Genomic DNA, 18,247 nt, shown 5'->3' with positions numbered 1-18,247 from the left:
AATGAGATGGAAGATCTCGCTCTACTCAGCTAATGGTCTGCCTCCCTTCCTTTCTCCAACTCAGCACAATGCCCTGGAAAATGACAAGCCCTGGCTGCCCTTCTTGTGTCTGTCAATGCTGACTTTGACTTCTTCCAGGGCTGCATACTCCTCTCGCACTTCATTTGCAAATTGAGCATAATTGCTGAGAGTTCTTATGACATTGTTGACTGACTTTTCCTTAGGGCTCCACTTCTGTTTTTTTTACCTTGGTTACCAACCAAGTTTGGAACCCATGGTGTAAGATCAGTCTTCAATAAGATTAGAAGTACCCACAATGTTTTCTCATCTTTGGTCACATAGTTGGTAAATTTGGGGATTTTCTTCTCTATTTGTTTATTTCAATAATATTGCCAGTGAAGATTCTACAGACCTGCTTTTTATACCTTAGATACCTGGAAAACTGTTTGTGCCATTACTTAACATCTGAGGTCTGTTTTCTTAACTATACAAATAGGAGGAAAGCCAACCATTAAATGGTAAAAAGATTAAATGGGACTTCCTGAAGGAAATTCAGACTCTCTTTCTAAATTATCTTGGGCCTAATAATCCAAGTGTGGCTCCTACTAGGGAATCCTATAAATCACTTGACTGATCTCAAGAACTTTGAGGTCTGTCATCAATCAGCAGTAAATTCCAGATGTTGGTAAACTTTTTCCGTAAAGAGCCACATAGTAAATATTTTAGACTTTGCAGACCATCCAGTCCCTGTTGCAACTATTTTCCTCTGCTGTTGTAGTATGAAAGGATTGATAGATGAAATGTAAATGTATTCCAATAAAACTTTATTTATAGACACTAAAATTTGAATTTCATATCATTCTCGCATGTCACAAAATATTATTCTTCCTTTGATTTTTTCCAGCCATTAGAAACATGTAAAAAAAATATTCTTTCTAAATGGGCCATACAAAAACATACATTGGGGCAGATTTGACCCAGAGGATATGGTTTGCTGATCCTGGTATATAGCATCAACAAACACTCCAGGACCTTGCTACAGAGAAAAATCTAGACCCTTATAACTCCTATTAAAATCCCTTTTGAGAGAAATGAACTTAGGAAATATAACTCAGAGGACATACCATCTATACACTCTTCTCTTGATTTTAGATTCTATCTTTGAGTCAAGTTCAACCACTGGAAGAGTATTATCTTGGCCTAACCCAGGTCAACTCTGAACAAAATCTCCTTTATTGAATTAAATTTGAATATTATGCTTTCTACTTTTATGAATGGTCACTACAAAATAAAACAATTTTATTTCAGGGACGCCTGGGTGGCTCAGTCGGTTAAGGGTCTGCCTTCCGCTCAGATCATGATCCCAGGATCCTGGGATCGAGTCCCACATTGGGCTCCCTGCCTCAGTGGGGAGTCGGCTTTTCCCTCTGCCTCCAGCTCCCCCTGCTTGTGCGCTCTCTCTCTCTCTCTCTCTCTGACAAATAAATAAATAAAATCTTTAAAAAAACACACAATTTTATTCCAGCTTTTGCACTTACAAGGCAACTGTTGTTGAAAACATTCTCCAACAAATCACTCGGTGTTCCTGAATAGTGTCCCCTGCAAGGACTTTCAGAATTCAGTACCAGGAAAACCTTTCCTTCCCTTCAGACATTTTCACAGTTCTTTGTCTCAGCTAACGACATACAATTCTTACTAAACATTCCTCCTTACCCTGGCTTCTGAGAAACTTATTAGAGTCAGATCTTAGTCTCTAATAGCAACAGTGTTCATCCAGGGCCACTGTGGCGTATAACTCCAGGGGCCCCAAATTAGAAGGCTATTGCAGACATTTAGGAGAGAAAACTAATCTCTGGAAAAATGAAGGCCTTCTGAGTCCAGACCTGCTTCAAAGGTCCTCCTCCCTCTGCCTCTTACCCCAGGGGTCTTGAAAAGCCACTGTTCCTTGGAAGAGAGCTATCTTTTATGCTCCCCTGAAATAGATTATTATATTCTCTTAGAGGAAGATGGCAAAGGATACCTTCTCCGGAAAAGCGAAGGGTCTCTTTTCTCCTGGTACTGAATACCTGAAGGGTCTCTCTGGAAGCTCCTCTTGAAAGGACTCGCTTTCAGTGTTGGGTTAATGGCACAAAGAAGTGCTAGGAACAAGCTACAGGAAACATTTGTCAGAAGCTGGCAGGCCATAACTGTACTTTCTTTATGTCAAAGCTAAATCAGAGCGCACCTGTGACTTGTCCTTGACTCCAAGAAGTCATACGCACACAGGTTCAACCCTTACTATCCTGGAGACACATGCCCATGCCTGTGTAAGAGCTGATTTTTACATAGATGCATCTGTAAATTTTCTTGGAAATGATACTCATGGTATCAACGATCTCTGCAACCTGAATCTTCTAGTGTCAAGTAATAATTTTAAGTAGAATTTGGACTAATATCTTCACAGTTCAGAAGGTGATCAGTTGTGTGTGTGTGTGTGTGTATGTAGACTTGAAAAAAGCATAGTTCTCTTCATCTACTTTGAGTTTACTTTGTCCCCATATCTGGGTGAAAGACTACCTCTTTGTTTTTCCTCTTCCTCTCAAAAACACCCCATCATCTCTCCTGAAACCTTTGACAGTGGAACTCTGGTTGGTCGCTCTGAATTAGGTGCCAGGCTTTTCATACCTCCACCTGCCTAGGTCAGCTGTGAGCAGGTCAAAAGTAGAAATATGACTGGTCTTTACACTTGTGAGATTTGTCAAACTCTTCCAAGGATGGAGCATTCTTACAGAGGCTCCAGCTAGTTTTACCCCCAAGAATCAAATGTATTGGGACAAGTTTAAATCAGAGGTTATGAACGACTTTCCTTGCATTTGGAATGAGGATTGATGTTTATTCTCTCTCCTATAAAATTCCTGCTCACTTGAGTCCAACAGTTTGAATTGAGCTGTTGGCATTAGTTTGCTTCATCCAGCCTATTTGTGGCTCATTAATCTACTTTGGCTTGTCTCTTGGTCATGTGGTCACGTACATGTGGCCACATTGATACGGCCTGAGCATTCTACTTGGGAAGAAGGGCACCCTGTACCTACCTTTAGAAGCCAAGTGGGAACCAGAGAAAAAGAGGCCTTTGGGCTGCAACTCTAGGGCTTTTGGAGAATCCCTCTTTTTCAATGATTTCTCTTAGGTTTTATTGCTCCTTCTTTCCATGAGTTGTGGGCCCTGGGGAATTGGGCCAAGAAAGTGATTTTGCCAGAGTTTTCTCCAAGGCACTTGACTTGCTTCTAGCCCAGCAAATGGAATCCGCCCAGCATACCTATCATGTCATCCAGGTCACTGGGTGTAAGGCTGTAGAGTTAACACCCAACTAGTGAGAAAGGGCAAGTGTGTTTAGGGTCATCTTCATCTTCTGCTCCAACATCTGTAATCAGTGGAGGTGTCAGTAGTCCTGGGATCATCAGCCTTCAACCCCCAACCTCTTTTCCCCTATCCCCTTCTCCTTTTCTTTTCTCCCTCTTTCTGCTCTATCTCTTGGAAGCATAACTGATGCCACGTATCATCTTCCTTCCCCACCATTTCCCTCCTGTGTTGCCTGTCACAGTGAAGGTGCCACCTTTCTGCTGAAAGCAGACCCCATGATTATCCCTGCTTCTCTTCCTTCTCATCAAACCCCCTCAAGCTCACATCCTCTTTAACTCACCCCTGTCCACTCCTCTTGTCTCCAGCCATACCACCTCTAGATCATTCCTCTCACCCCCACAGCAGCTTCCAGTCCTGCCCCTCATCTTCAGGCCTCCCCTACCCTGGGAACTCATCCTGTTCCTGCAGGACACCCAGAGGGCTCTTGTCTGTGTGCCCAGAATACTCCGTGTTTACTCGTGTTGTGAGCAGAACTCTACCCCCCCCCCCCACTAAACAATAAGCTCTTTATTTCTCCTTCATTCTTGTATCGCCAGTGCCCAGCCCAGACCTGACACATGGTAGATGCCCAATAACTAGCTGATGAGTGAATGAATGAGATATTTAGAAGAAATTCGGAAAGTTGAGCTTTTACTTGAGGAGAGAAATTGAGGGCATTAAGATACTGTGTAATTGTCTCTTGCATAGATGTTGAGACGTTATTAACATTTCTGCCTGTCTTTATCTTTTTCAAGTTTATAGCACTAATATACATAGAATTGATACTTTCTTATAATTACAAAGTGCTTCTTTGTCTGTTTTTCATTCTGTAGTCTGCACTATATTGATAGAGGGACTTGGAAAGAAAGCATGTGTTTTGAATTCCCTTGATTCCCATGTGACTCTCACCATGATGTGTTGGCTGCCCTGTGTCTCCTGGTGCCAGGACCAAGGCAGGCTTGATCAGATCTGGGCAGCGGACAAGAGTTGGCTCTCGGAGGAATTAGCCAGCTTGCCGGATTCACTGGGTGAAAATGGTTCTTAGTAGGGATGCCAGTAAACATTGGAAAAAGATCAGTGCTGGGGGAGCCAACATGGGAACAGCAAGCCAGGAACCAGGAGGGAGATGGACCACGCACACAAGGCTTGTCAGAGACAGAGATTCCAACCAGAACAGCAGAGATGGTAGACAGCCAAGGACCGTAGTCTGAACCAGGATTGGGCCATGCATTTTAATGCTGATTTGTGCAAATAATAAGGAGTCCTATAAAAGCCTTGGCCCAGGGAAGCCTGCCTGTCCTGCCCAGCCTTAAAAGAGCCCTTTCCAAGGATGACTAAAGGATTTCCAACAGGTCTGTACCATTCGTTCTATTTTATTAGATGCCACATTCAGATCGCATTTGTACTGATTTATTTCTCATGATGTACTTTCAAAAAAGGATTTGAGGTGGTTTAGAATAAAAGTACAGATATGCTAAGATCAACACCAGTAATACAGGTTAAAAGGCAGAAATCCAAGCAGAGAGGAAGAAGATTAATATTATAAGTCGTGGCTTAAGGAAATGACATCATTAAGAGCAAAGTTTGGCCCTGGGCTTCCTAGCAGCTTCAGCAAAATAGAAACTACCTGGGCTTTATATTTTTAAATCTTTCTTAAATAGTTTCAAAGTATTGTGTAAGTAAAAAAGAGTATCTATTCATCAGGAGAGGAAATTCTGTCTTGGCTATGAGCTCTGAGAGGAATTGCCCTGCAGATCTTTATCTAAGAGGTAATGAGCAACATAATAAATTATTCAGATCCGTAGTATCCTTATTAATGCTCTTTTTGATAGTATTCTGAAAGCAGAGGATTAAAATCTCTTAATCATGGGTTACATTTCTGCCTTATTTCTATACATTTTTATCTTGTATATTTATGCTATATTTAGAGCATAAATTCAGGATTATTGTTTTTTATCATTATTTATTATGGCTTCTATTAATAAAATGTCCTTATTTACTGCTGTAAATGCTTCTCAATACTTTTTGATATAAAATCGGCATGATCAGATACCATAATTGAACCCTTAAAATGTCATCATGAGTTTGCTTATGTTAGCCACATTTCGAGTAATTATTATCAAAAATCTATGCTCAGTTGGTTTGAGTCTCTTCTCTTCCTCCCTTAGATTTTCTGCTATCTTTACACATACATTGTAATCATTCATTACTGCTGCACATCACAAGTTTACAAACTTTCTGAGGCTCTTGAACTTTTAATTTTCCAGATGGACTCTGCCAGTTAACCTGGACACCAGCATTGTATGTATCAGCTTCAGGCAAAAGTTAATTTAGAGCGAAGCTCTGACATTCCTTTTCTATCCTTCTTGTTTTAGATATAATCTGACAAGTTGATGCTAAGAGCAAACTGCTTTTTGTAATAACACCCGCTTACCACCTCTTTTAGATGCCTCACCGATGAGTTTCTCACATCTCTGGCTACTAATATTTAAATTCCCGATCATAATCATTACTGGAGATCTCATTCATTTTCTTTAAGATCTGTTGGAACCTGAAGTTTCTGCATCTCTTTCAACAAAAGTATGTGGTGGTATCATTTTATTTTCGTATAATTGGCACCATTTTGAAACATTTCCTTTGGAGTCTCAAATGTACTTTGTCAACTTTATTACTGCTTGATATTGGGAAAGAGAATGATTTGGACATCAGTGTCAAAGTGGTCAAGATCTCCTATGATTTATTCCTAAATTACCAGGCACAAAGTCTCCCTGAAATGTTGGTTGTTATATTTTATGTACTGCAGCCAAGATGTGGAAGTCACTTTAGCTTATTAAATGGATATTTCTGGATCTGTACTTGGATCTACAGGAACATGAGAAATTAGACAAAAGCAGAAGTGGTAATAAGAAATATTCAGTAATTCAAAGTATCTGATGAGAGCATCTGGGCCTTTGTGGGAGAGCCTTGGAGGAATATCTTATAGCCTGAAGAAATATTAGCCATATGAATGTGCCATATGAAAATGTGCTTGGATGTGAAGACCTTCTTGATAAGGAACACTGTTAAGTCTTAGAATCTCTTATTAAGTCCTGATGGAATTTTCTTTCTTAAGAGAAGACGTACACAGCTGTCCAGGATGAATCATAGGGTCTTGCTACTCCAAGTGTGGCCCACAGACCAGCAACATCTGTATTACCTGGGAGCTTGTCAGAACTGCTTGGACTCCACCATGGATGTAAAAGTCAGAATCTGTGTTCTAACAAGATGGCCAGGTTATTTGTATGCATGTTAAAGTTGGAGAAGCAGATTGCCTGGAGCACTGTTCTTGATGGTTGCATATCAGAATAAATTGGGGAGTTTTAAAAAAATGCTGATGCTCACCTCCAGGGATTCTGACTGAGTAGATCTGAGACGTGGTCCTGACCCTGAGGATTTTAAAAGTTCCCCAGATAATTTCGGACCTGGGTGGCTCACTCAGTTGAGCAGCCAGCTCTTGGGTTCAGCTCAGGTCATGATCTCGGGGTCCTGGGATGGAGCCCTACAGCAGGCTCCCCACTCAGCAGGGAATCCGCTTGAATTGTTCTCTCTCTCCCTCTCCCAGTGCCCCTCCCCCAGCTTGCATGCACACTCACGCATGCTCTCTCTCTCTCTCTGTAAAATAAATCTTTAAAAAAATAAAAATAAGAAATAAAAATTCCCCAGATAATTCTAATGTGCAGCAGTTTCCACTGCCTTGGACCTGGTTTAGTGGCTTACGGAAGCCCACTGTAACCCTGACTCAGACAGTTGTTTTTTGTTTTTAATTGTAAGAAAAAATACATAACAAAGTTTTCCATTTTAAGTATACAGTTCAGTGGCATTAAGTACTTTCACAATGTTGTGTTAACTATCACCGCTATCCATTTCCAGAACTATTTCATCATGCCAGTCAGAACTCCATTCCCCACGAGTGGTTATTCCCCATTTCCCCCTAACGCTGGTCAGTCTGCTTTTTGTCTCTATGTATTGACCTATTTGGGAATGTTTCACATCAGTGGAATCACACAATATGTGGCCTTTTGTGTTTGGTTTATTTCACTTAGAGTGTAATGTTTTCAAGGTGAATCCATATTGCAGCATATACTAGACTTTCCTTCCTTCCTATGGCTGAACCATATTGCATTGTATGGATATGCCATGTTTTGTTTATCTATTCATCTGTTGATGGACTTTTGGATTTTTTGCACCATATGGCTTTTGTAAATAATGCTGCTATGAACATTAGTGTACAAGTATCTATTTGATTACCTTCTTTCAGTTCTTTTTTTTTTTTTAAAGATTTTATTTATTTATTTGACAGAGAGAGACAGCAAGAGAGGGGACACAAGCAGGGGGAGTGGGAGAGGGAGAAGCAGGCTTCCCGCGGAGCAGGGAGCCCGATGTAGGGCTCGATCCCAGGACCTTGAGATCATGACCTGAGCCGAAGGCACACGCTTAACAACTGAGCCACCCAGGCGCCCCCCTTCTTTCACTTCTTTTGATACATCCAGGAGCGGAATTGCTGAATCATCTGCGAGCTCTGTTTAGATGTTTGAGGAGATACCGTACTGTTTTCTATGGTGGCTCCACCATTTTGCGTTCCCTCCTGCAATGCAGAAGGGTTCCAATTTCTCTACATCCTCTCCACCACTTGTTGTTTATTATTATTTTTTACAGCTGCCATCCTGATTGTTTTTTATAGTTAATGTTTATTATATGGGAATAGCTGCCACATAAACAAAATATTCACATGGGTGACATGCTGACCGTGGATTCTCTGAAGAGCGAGGTTGTGTAGTGCAATGGCGTGTGCTTGGGTATGACTCAAACACAGGTGTGGCCCACCAGCCTGACTTCAGCAAGGACTGGGAGGGAAGCAAGTGCAGTGCTGCCTCACTCTTCTTAAGGGCTTTACTTAGAGACCCCTAGAAGTTAGGGTCCCAAAGGAATAGATTACTCCCTTCACCCCAGTCTTCCCCAAGGCAATGGTGGCATGTGAATTTCTCCAGGGTTGGAAACTACTCACCTGGTGGGGACCCAGCAGCCTATGGTGTGGGTGCAGGGAGGTAATTCACTCGAATTACCTAAGTAAGAAGGAGGTGTTTTAAGTATAGAGGAGGGGTTGCATCCTTCACCATGCAAGAGAAAGCAAAACAACAGAGCCTCGGGGAGACAGGAGCCAGAGGCTGATTCTTCATCCTGAGACACTCTGGAGACCGGAAGCGAATGGAGCTTTCCTATGGGCTTCCGTCGTTAATGGATCCTCGCTAGTCTTCAGAAGTCTGCTTATTTCTGCTATGCAGTCGTGGTCTTTCTCTTCTTGATGACTGTATTTCCTCTCCCCCAACTCTGCTTCATACAAAGCACAAGGCTTATCAGGAATCTTTTTAGATTGCTAGCTGCCTCATTCCCTTAGTCAAAATTCTCTGGCGATTCCAGAAATCTGATTGGTTCAGCTCACTCCCTATGCGGGGTGACGTCAGTCACTGTCAGGCAGTGGTCCTTCTCCTGGTCCAACCAGCTGGCCTACTTGGTCTGCTTGGCGGAACGCTGTGTGGGGCAGTTGCACACAGAAGGGCAGGAGTGGAGAGCAGATGCAGTTGGTGCGTCCTGACTAGAAGGTGACCCAGAGTTGGCCTTTCTGTACCTACTTGTGAACTCAGGTGCACAGTGAACGTTGTTTTCCATGGCAAAGTACTGGTTCATCATGAGGCCTGACTTTCCCACACCCTTGTAAAGGCAAGTGTGTTCTTAAGTAGACATTTGAGAAACAGTGAATGGAAGAAGGGTCCAAATCTTCCCATGACTGGTAGGGTTGCCAAATAAAACACAGGAGACCCAGTTAGATTTGGATTTCATTTAGGCAATGAATACATTTCAGAGAAGCAACATCGATGTTTGTGACATTTTTACACTAAAATATTTGCTCATTGTTTTTATCATTGTTTTCTAAATCAGGCAACCCTAACTGACAGGAGGTTTTTCAAAGAGAAAGCTACTCTTGAGGTGTGCTATGAAAAGGTCGAGAAGTAAGGAATGGTCTGAGTTATTCTAACTACCTTCTGCAGGTGGAGGGATTTATTTGCACTATAGGATGTGTTTTGCAGTGTCTGTATTATAATTTGTTTGGTGCTTAACCTTATACTCCCAAATAAATCACGGCTGCTCCTGACGGCTGCTTTATCCCATGGTGCACTCCAGCTGGGTAATCTGAGGAGAGGTTAACAAAGGGACTGTTCACGGTGCCACGGGGGGTGTGCGGGAAGCCACGAGGAAGGAGGGGGGCAGCAACCCAAGGCAGGCAGGATCACCTCACCTCGACCTTGAGGCCACCTGTCAAGGGACCTTGGCAGCCCCGGGACGACCCTCTCAGATAGGGAGCTGGAGAACATCTACTTCCGCCTTCACTCTCCTGCCTTCCTGGGGCTCCCGGGTGACCAAATCCAAGCAGAAGCCAGCGCACAGGGCGGTGGAGAAGAGAAGGGGGGTGTACAGAGGGTCCAATGGGGAGGAGTCAAGCTTCCTCTGCGCGGGGCCCTGTTCAGCATCTAACACGGCCACCTTGCTTGATCCTCACAGCAGTTTTGTAAGGAAAGAACGATTAAGGTCCCCTATGACTGACGTGGTAAAGGATGAATGATACTGAATAGCCAGCTCACGGTCACACAGTTAGTAAACAGTGCTGGAACCCCAAACTATCCATTCACCTTCGTATCACACTGCTCAAGACTTTCTGGTGACATCTTTTCATTGTTTTTTGTTTTTTTTTTTAACTTTTATGGTGTCTTAAAATTGTCCGTGTTGCCAACTACTAAAATATCACTGCAGACCTAGTTTACAAGCCAGTATACAAACTGTGCTCACTCCGTTTTTGTTTACTTTCGGCTTGATTTCTGGGACTGGGGTGGCAGCAGTAGTGGGGAGAGGAGATTGAACGGTTGGGTCAGTCTGGGGGCTCCGGAGTGGCTCCGTAGGTTAAGCATCTGACTCTTGATTTTGGCTCAGGTTGTGATCTCAGGGTCATGCGATCGAGCCCTGCCTTGGGCTCCATGCTGAGCATGGAGCCTGCTTAGGATTCTGTCTCTCTTGTGCCCTCTGCCCCGACCCCCCACTCGTGTGCACACTCTCTCCCCCACCTTCCAAATAAATAAATAAATCTTAAAAAAGAAAAAAAGAGTTGGGTCAGTGTGTTGTTGCCTTGTGGGACAACTGATGGAAGGAGGCACCTACTTGGAATCTATAGTTCACTGGCACGAGGCAAGGCCCATCCAGTCCAGGCTCTCAAACATCCCGAAGAGTAATTTTACAGGATCTTAGACTTGCAAGGGACCTTAAGAGGTGATGTCACCTACCGCCTCTCCTTAACACATGATTCCTCGCTTCGATTTCATCGGTCCCTTGTCCCTAGGGTTGCCTCCTGAGTAAACATACTGAGAGAGTGTCTGACCAAGAGATTAGGGAAAGGGTCTCCAGCTCTCCTGGGTAGTTCTTCTCGCAGCCTAAGACTTCCATTTCACAGCTGACCTGTGATGAGTTTTGGTTTGTCCACTGACACCACGGAGGTCGGTAACGTAAGATAGATTCATCTCCATAATCTCCTTGAAAATTTGTAGTGTTTCTTGAAGAAGGTGCCAAGTTGTGCTGTTGAAATAAGTAGTGACTAACTTAGACCCTCCCCCTAACTCAGTTAGTTAAATTTCTGGTATATACAAGTCAGAAGAAGGGAATGTGGGTTGAAAGCTTTAATTGTGAGACAACGCCTGAAAGATGATTCAGTTAGTGTGTTGTTATTGGAAAGTGGGAATAATGGAATGCAAACAGTTTTTATTTCTGGGAAATGAAACAGAAAGTGATTTAAAAAAAAAAACAAGTAACTTCAAAGAAAAAAAAGTCAAGCCATTGTCCACGAAAGCTGAAGTCTTTCCTTTTATATTTGGAGTTTTGAATCCTTATTCCCCCAGAAAAGTAGTTTTTATTGAGTTTGTGGTTCCCTGAGAATTGCATAAGTTACTTATGCTATTAAATTTACTTCAATTTTATATATTTACATAATTTATATATTTTTTTCTTCCAACTTTTATGTTTAGAGGTTTTTAGTCATCAATGAAGATATTTTGAGTTCAAAAATCCCATTTTAGAGGAAGGTTAGGTAAAAGGAAAATTTTGCTCTTTGGACTTGGTTTCGTCTCTCAGCCTGTTTTAGGGGCACAGGTGTTGTGGGCCTAGATTCTGTGTTCACCATGCCTGTCCTTGCAGCCCCTGACTCCCCCTTGGTCCTGTCACCCAGAGTTCCCCCTTCGTGCTCCCAGCACACACTTATTCAGGCATCTCTCCCTGACCTGGACCAGGGGGGCCTGTGGGTAAGAAGGATGTCTCATTTGTCTCAGGAGGCCAGTGTGCCTGGCCCATAGTTTAGATGCTCAACAAATGTTTGCTGAGAGAAAGGATTCTCTCACCTCCCTGATGAAAGCTTCCTATGTGCGGGAGCTTCCCAGGACCCTCTTTGTGCAATTGGGGTAGGGGGGTGATGCCTACTCCACTGTGGGGCCATGGCAGGCTTCCTGCCGTTCATACCTCTTCCTGAAATTTCTGACTTTGTGCCTCTTTTCTTTGATTTAAGGCAAACAGGAGCTTTACGCCCACTTAAAGTGCACATGTCCTCTGAAGAGGTAACTCTTTAAACTTGATGAAGCTGAAAGCCTTACTCTAAACCTTGCCCAGTAGTTTAAGTCCACTTAGGACCTCCGGTTCTGGGAGAGGGTTAAGGATAGAAGGAAGGTGCCGATGGCCTGAGGGGGGTGGTGCAGATGAGAGGAAGCTGGGGATACGGAGGGGAGCCTCTAAGTAATTTCGTGTCACCCATACCATGCTGGTTTTTAACATTTTTCAAAGGGTTTCTTGAGCTGTGTCCTAAAAACGTCTTCCTTTCCAGATTTAAGCTTTATAACAAAGGTCTTTAAAGATAATGTCAAAGATAAGGCCTTGGATGTCTAATTCCAGCTGAAAAGAAACATGACTTCAGGAATAACTTATCGAAGGTAGAAATGGCAGGTCTGGAAAGACGGTCTGTGGGCCATTTGGGGGACAGACAGAATGGCCTTTCTGGCAGCCCTTAAATCATGCCAAGTCAGTGAGGTGGCTTAGTCGGCCTGCTGCTGAGATGGGCCCAGGATAATGCTGTGATTTACTGTGGGGAAGTAAGTAGGGCAGCTGACTGCCTGGTTAGTCTGGGACTGCCCCCATTCTAAGCCCTGGAAGTTCCGTACGTCGGGAAACCCCCAGCCCCCAGCAAACCAGAGCATTTTGGTCACCTTATAAGACCCAAATGTAAGGCTGATTATGTTCTCTTAATTTTAACGATAACACAACTGCTAACTTGGTCTCCGGTGCCTGTGGGAAAAAGATAAATATTTAAATAAGTAAACAACTAGACCAGTTTGGGAGGATGTCAGCTCTGCTATCTCATTACGATAAGGCAATCTTACAATCAGCAGAGGACTCCCAAATGTGGCTATAAAAATAACAGCGCTTACATAATTAAACTTCCCTTGCTTAAACCGCTAGGAGACATTGCCAAATTTTAATTGAGGGTGTGAAGATAATTGCCTTACCTGCAAAGATGTTGCATCGCACACACACACAAACACACACACACACAGTAGATTTTTATTTCTCTGGTTTAGCACACTTTTGATTTAATTAAGATTCCATCAGCTTTCACCATATTAAGAGAACACCGTGGGTTGTTACAGCAGCAGATTATCATTTAAAATCGTACCTGTTGCTATGGTTTACTGAAAGCACTGCACTGTGTCATTTATTTTTAAAATATATTTAATGAGGGCGCCTGGGTGGCTCAGTTGGTTAAGCAACTGCCTTCGGCTCAGGTCGTGATCCTGGAGTCCCGGGATTGAGTCCCGCATCGGGCTCCCTGCTTGGCGGGGAGTCTGCTTCTCCCTCTGACCCTCTTCCCTCTCGTGCTCTCTGTCTCCCATTCTCTCTCTCAGATAAATAAATTAAAAAAAAAATCTTTAAAAAAATATATTTAATGAGGCATCCTTCCATTTATAGCCTACCTGCACTGAATATAAACTTTGAGAATTAGCATCATTTATAGAGATGCCAATATGGAGACTGGAGATACGGAGAGAAGACAGAGCTGCCAAATGACTCCTGGCCTCCTAATGCCTAATAATACCGAGGCAGTAAGACGCCACAAATCAAATCAATAGTAATGCCCACCAAAGTCAACCATCTAAAAAAAGTTAAAAACATGTTACTAAATAACTCTCGGGTTAAGGAGAAAATGAAATGGAAGTTAAAAAACATGTAACGATGAATGGACACAGAAGTATTCCTTTACAAAATCTGTGGTTTATAGTCAACACGCTACCGAGAAGGAAAGCTGTAGCCTTAAATATAGGTATTAGAAAATGAGAAATTTTGAAAATAAATTAAGCACACTTTCAAAACCAAACTTTAACACCTCAGCCCAACAATCAGCCAAACAAAAATCACAAAATGAACACTAAGAAAAAGGGAAGAGGTAAACAGTGTATTGGTAGGAAATCATGCAATAGAAAGGGATAGTAGGGGCAGCTGAACTTGAGGAACTCGTCCTTTCATGTCGATCTCAGCTGCCCGGATTCTACCTTAGATACTCACCTTCCCGCCCAAGGAATATGGGTTAGGGACACTGAAATGGAGATAAGGAAATCCACGATGATACCTCTGCGGGGAGGACTGCCAAGGGGAGGGTAGTAACCAACATTTCCTCACATCTATGTGTCAACCATTATGCTGGGCTTGATAATAAATTTTCCTCACCGGGGCGCCTGGGTGGCTCAGTTGGTTAAGCGACTGCCTTCGGCTCAGGTCATGATCCTGGAGTCCCTGGATTGAGTCCCGCATCGGGCTCCCTGCTCAGTGGAGAGCCTGCTTCTGCCTCTCTCTCTGCCTGCCTCTCTGCCTACTTGTGCTTTCTCTCTGTGTGTCAAATAAATAAATAAAATCTTTAAAAAAAATAAAAAATAAAAAATAAAATAAATTTTCCTCACTTACAGATGAGAACACTGAAGCACAGGGTAGCTTGGTGATTTCTTCAGGTTCCCCAGACAGCAAGTAATGGAGCTTGGATTCGCTTGGATTTGAACTCTAGAGGAGCTATTAATTGGAGTTTAATTTACCACACGTGGTCAGTCAAAGGTGCCACTGGTTTTAGAAACATCATGTTTTGAAACTCCTGTCTGTCTGGGAAGGTCACGGGCTATCGGTCATTCACATTTTAGAGTGAAATGGTTCAAACAGTTGCTCTCCTCTCAACACCTAGCTGAGGTTACCTGTATTAAAAGAATGGGACATCTGAAATGGTTGGAGAGAGAGGAGTTATACAGTAGGAGGGGTCCTGCTTGGAGGTGAAGGCCCCCTTCGGAATGTGGGGCAGCAGAGATGTGGATGAGATGGTAAGCAAAAGTACAGAAAGGGAAGTGGGAATATGCCCAAGATAAAGTCTGACTATTTCAAAATTCTGGCGAGTGTACGCCCCACCCTCAGGAAGAGAAGGACAGGTTCTTCCTCTTTCTCTGTCCTATACAGATGAGTCCCCTCTTCCTAGGCCCAAGAGGGCCAGGTCCACAGGCTGCACTAGGGAAGATAGAATGGGAAGGGACTTCAAAGCCATCCTCCTCGGCACCAGGCCTCCCTCATACCCATACATGACCCCAAACTCCCCCCGACCATCTTTGCTGGAGCAGAGTGATATGAAACTTGCTCCTTCACCAGACAGTCGGAGTGTGATTTGGGTTTGAGCTAATTGCTACAAAGTTCTTCCTATCATTAGCAAAAATCTTGTCTCCTTTCATCCTCCCTTCATTGGTCCTACTTCTGCCCTCTGTGAGGTATTCGTTCAAATGGAATTTGATCTGTCATGTACTGTTGTTTTTGGCTGATTTGCTAAGTTGATTAGATCCCTCTATAAACTCAATGCTTCTGGATCAAAGTAAATGCTGATAAAATGTTCTAGCGATTATTTTTTCAGAAAGATTTTGCCACTGCTGTGGGTTTTTTTTTTTTTTTTTTTTTTGGTGGTGTTGTGTTTGCTTTTGTTTTTAAAGAATGCTGCCAGGGACTCCTGGGTGGCTCAGTCAGTTAAGCGTCTGCCTTCGGCTCGGGTCATGATCCCTGGGTCCTGGGATCGAGTCCTACATCGGGCTCCTTGCTCAGCAGAAAGCCTGCTTCTCCCTCCTGCCTGCTGCACCTCCTGTTTGTGCTCTCTGTCTCTGCCTCTCTATCTCTGACAAATAAATAAATAAAATCTTAAAAAAAAAAAAAAGAAAGAAAAGAATGCTCCCAACTTACCTACTCATTCTGTGAGAATGGGTTTATATATAAATCTGCAGGATGACGCACCTAAAGCATCCACATGAAAAAGAAACAATAAGCCTATGTTTTCTTATTGATAGGCACGGCTTGAAAGCTACTTCAGTACTTCTGTGGTATAATAAAGTAAATAGATATTGAGAAAAGGAGATCATCTAGTTAACCAACATGGGAAAAAGTGACCAACATGGTACTTTTAATTCAAAAAGTAACAATGGAAATGATAATAAAGTACCTTTTTTCTCCCATTCATTTAATTACAAGACAAAGCAACATTCATAATAATATTCAATATTTGTTAGGAAGGGGGGAACTGGTACTCTGATACATTATCATTGGTATTACAACAGTCTACTGGAAATTGATTTAGCAAAATCTATCAAGGATTTTAAAGTATTAATATCCTTGGGCCCCCTAGAATCTTTTGGGAATCTGTACTAAAGAAAATAATCAAAAGATTGAAAAATATATGACCAAAGGGTGTAATCCATTACAGGAAAGTTATTTGTAATAGCAAAAATGTTGGTCACAGCTTAAAAATCCAACAGTAGGAAATGGTTGATTAGATTATGGTACATCCGCTCTATGAGAGATTAGGCAGCCATTTCAAATAATGATCATGGAAAAACACATTGTGTAATCTAGATGGTCCTAGTGGAAACAGCTTTGTTAAGTCATTAGTGTGAACGCAGAAAAATATTGAGACTCAAAAATGTTTGTAATCACAGGAAAAATTCTTACAATATATAAACATCATTTATAGGAGGCACACACTGAAATTATTCTTAGGACAGAAAGCTGGGAGAAGAATTTTATAATTAACTAAGATGGAGCTCAATGCCTCATTTTTTTTTTTTTATTGAGTCACTCTATAATTTAGTCACTCTGTAGAAGAATTCTATTTCTTTTTTTAAATTAACATATAATATATTATTTGTTTCAGGGGTACAGGCCTGTGATTCATCAGTCTTACACATTTCACAGCGCTCACCATAGCACATGCCCTCCCCAATGTCCATCACCCAGCCACCCCATCCCTCCCACCCCCCACCACTCCAGCAACCCTCAGTTTGTTTCCTGAGATTAAGAGTCTCTTATGGTTTGTCTCCCTCTCTGGTTTCATCTTGTTTCATTTTTCCCTGCCTTCCTCTATGATCCTCTGTCTTGTTTCTCAAATTCTTCATATCAGTGAGATCATATACTTGTCTTTCTCTGATTGACTTATTTCGCTTAGCATAATACCCTCTAGTTCCATCCATGTTGTTGCAAATGGCAAGATTTCATTTTTCGATGGCTGCATAATATTCCATTGTATATATATATACCACATCTTCTTTATCCATTCATCTGTCAATGGACATCTAGGCTCTTTCCATAGTTTAGCTATTATGGACATTGCTTCTGTAAACATTGGGGTGCATGTACCCCTTCGGATCACTACATTTGTATCTTTGGGGTAAATACCCAGTAGGTGCAATTGCTGGGTCGTAGGATAGCTCTATTTTCAGCTTTTTGAGGAAACTCCATACTGTTTTTCAGAGTGCCTGCACCAGCTTTCAGTGCCTCATTTTTAAACCAAAAGTGCTATGTAAATTAATTTTCATCTGGACTGTTGCCAAGAACTGCATCACTAACCTTGACCAGGAGAAACATAGATCTATTGCTATAATATGCAAATGTAAACATATAAAGCCCCTCTCTGCAAATAAGCCTCTCAGAGATATACCCAGCCTCTTATTCCTTCCTGTGCTGCTCCTCTAACAAAACTAGAGAGAGACCAACGAGAAGAAGAACTTCCCAGAGGCAGATTTTTGAAGTATTAACAAGATACTAACACATAAACCCATCTCCTTTTCTCTGGGATAACAGAGAATACCCTGTTCCCTGCATGCTGAGCTCTGAGTGGGAGAGGTACTTATGTAGCTAGTTGCAAATGAAAGAGGGGAAGAGAGGGATGATGCTGGCAGAGTGAAGTACTTCAGGCCCTGTGACACCCAGAGAGAATTCAGAGCTGGATTGTATCCCCGATTCTTTGGCCTGTGGAGTGGAAGACAGATAGCCTGGTTAAATACACACCTTCTTCCCTGCTCTCGCTATTTCTGTTGAACTCTTACAGAATTCTTAGGGCTTTCACACAGTTTTGTTGACTCTTTTACTCTATTTTTTTTTTCTCCAACTTCATTATGGAAGATTATCTAGAGTTTCCAATTTGTCTGGGGGTCCCCATGGATAGTAGCAAGAAACACTGGTCCTTGGGATCTGCAGGATTGTTTAAGTCTCCAAAGCTCCTGGTCATTGCAGATTTGGGGAGCAAGAGTTAATACAAGGATATGAGTGAGTCAGTCAGTTTTCACGTATGTCTATGCCCCCTGAACACGCAAAACTATGGGATATATTAGCTATTGTCCCACTAAAGCTGAGTAACAAACAGCCCCCAGACTCAGCAGGTCACAAAAACAAGCATTTATTTTCC

At 42.4% G+C, this 18,247-nt stretch overlaps 1 protein-coding gene and 1 pseudogene across 1 annotated transcript in view; both read left to right on the top strand.

Moving 5' to 3' along the window:
* The first annotated feature begins 4,206 nt into the window (after positions 1-4,206).
* JAK2 (Janus kinase 2) overlaps positions 4,207-18,247 on the top strand; it is a 210,592-nt gene continuing 196,551 nt past the window's right edge. The window contains exon 1 of the mRNA XM_054509140.2: positions 4,207-4,730. The gene's annotated coding sequence lies outside the window, so the exon portion shown is untranslated. The remainder of the gene's footprint in view (positions 4,731-18,247) is intronic.
* Positions 8,199-18,247, top strand: part of LOC123850224 (splicing factor 3B subunit 4-like) — a 47,336-nt pseudogene continuing 37,287 nt past the window's right edge.

This window comes from Mirounga angustirostris, unplaced genomic scaffold, assembly GCF_029215605.1.
Source record: "Mirounga angustirostris isolate CCGP_5_RB_7025 unplaced genomic scaffold, mMirAng1.0.hap1 SCAF_15, whole genome shotgun sequence".
NCBI lineage: Eukaryota > Metazoa > Chordata > Mammalia > Carnivora > Phocidae > Mirounga > Mirounga angustirostris.
This window is presented reverse-complemented; position numbering and strand designations above follow the sequence as displayed.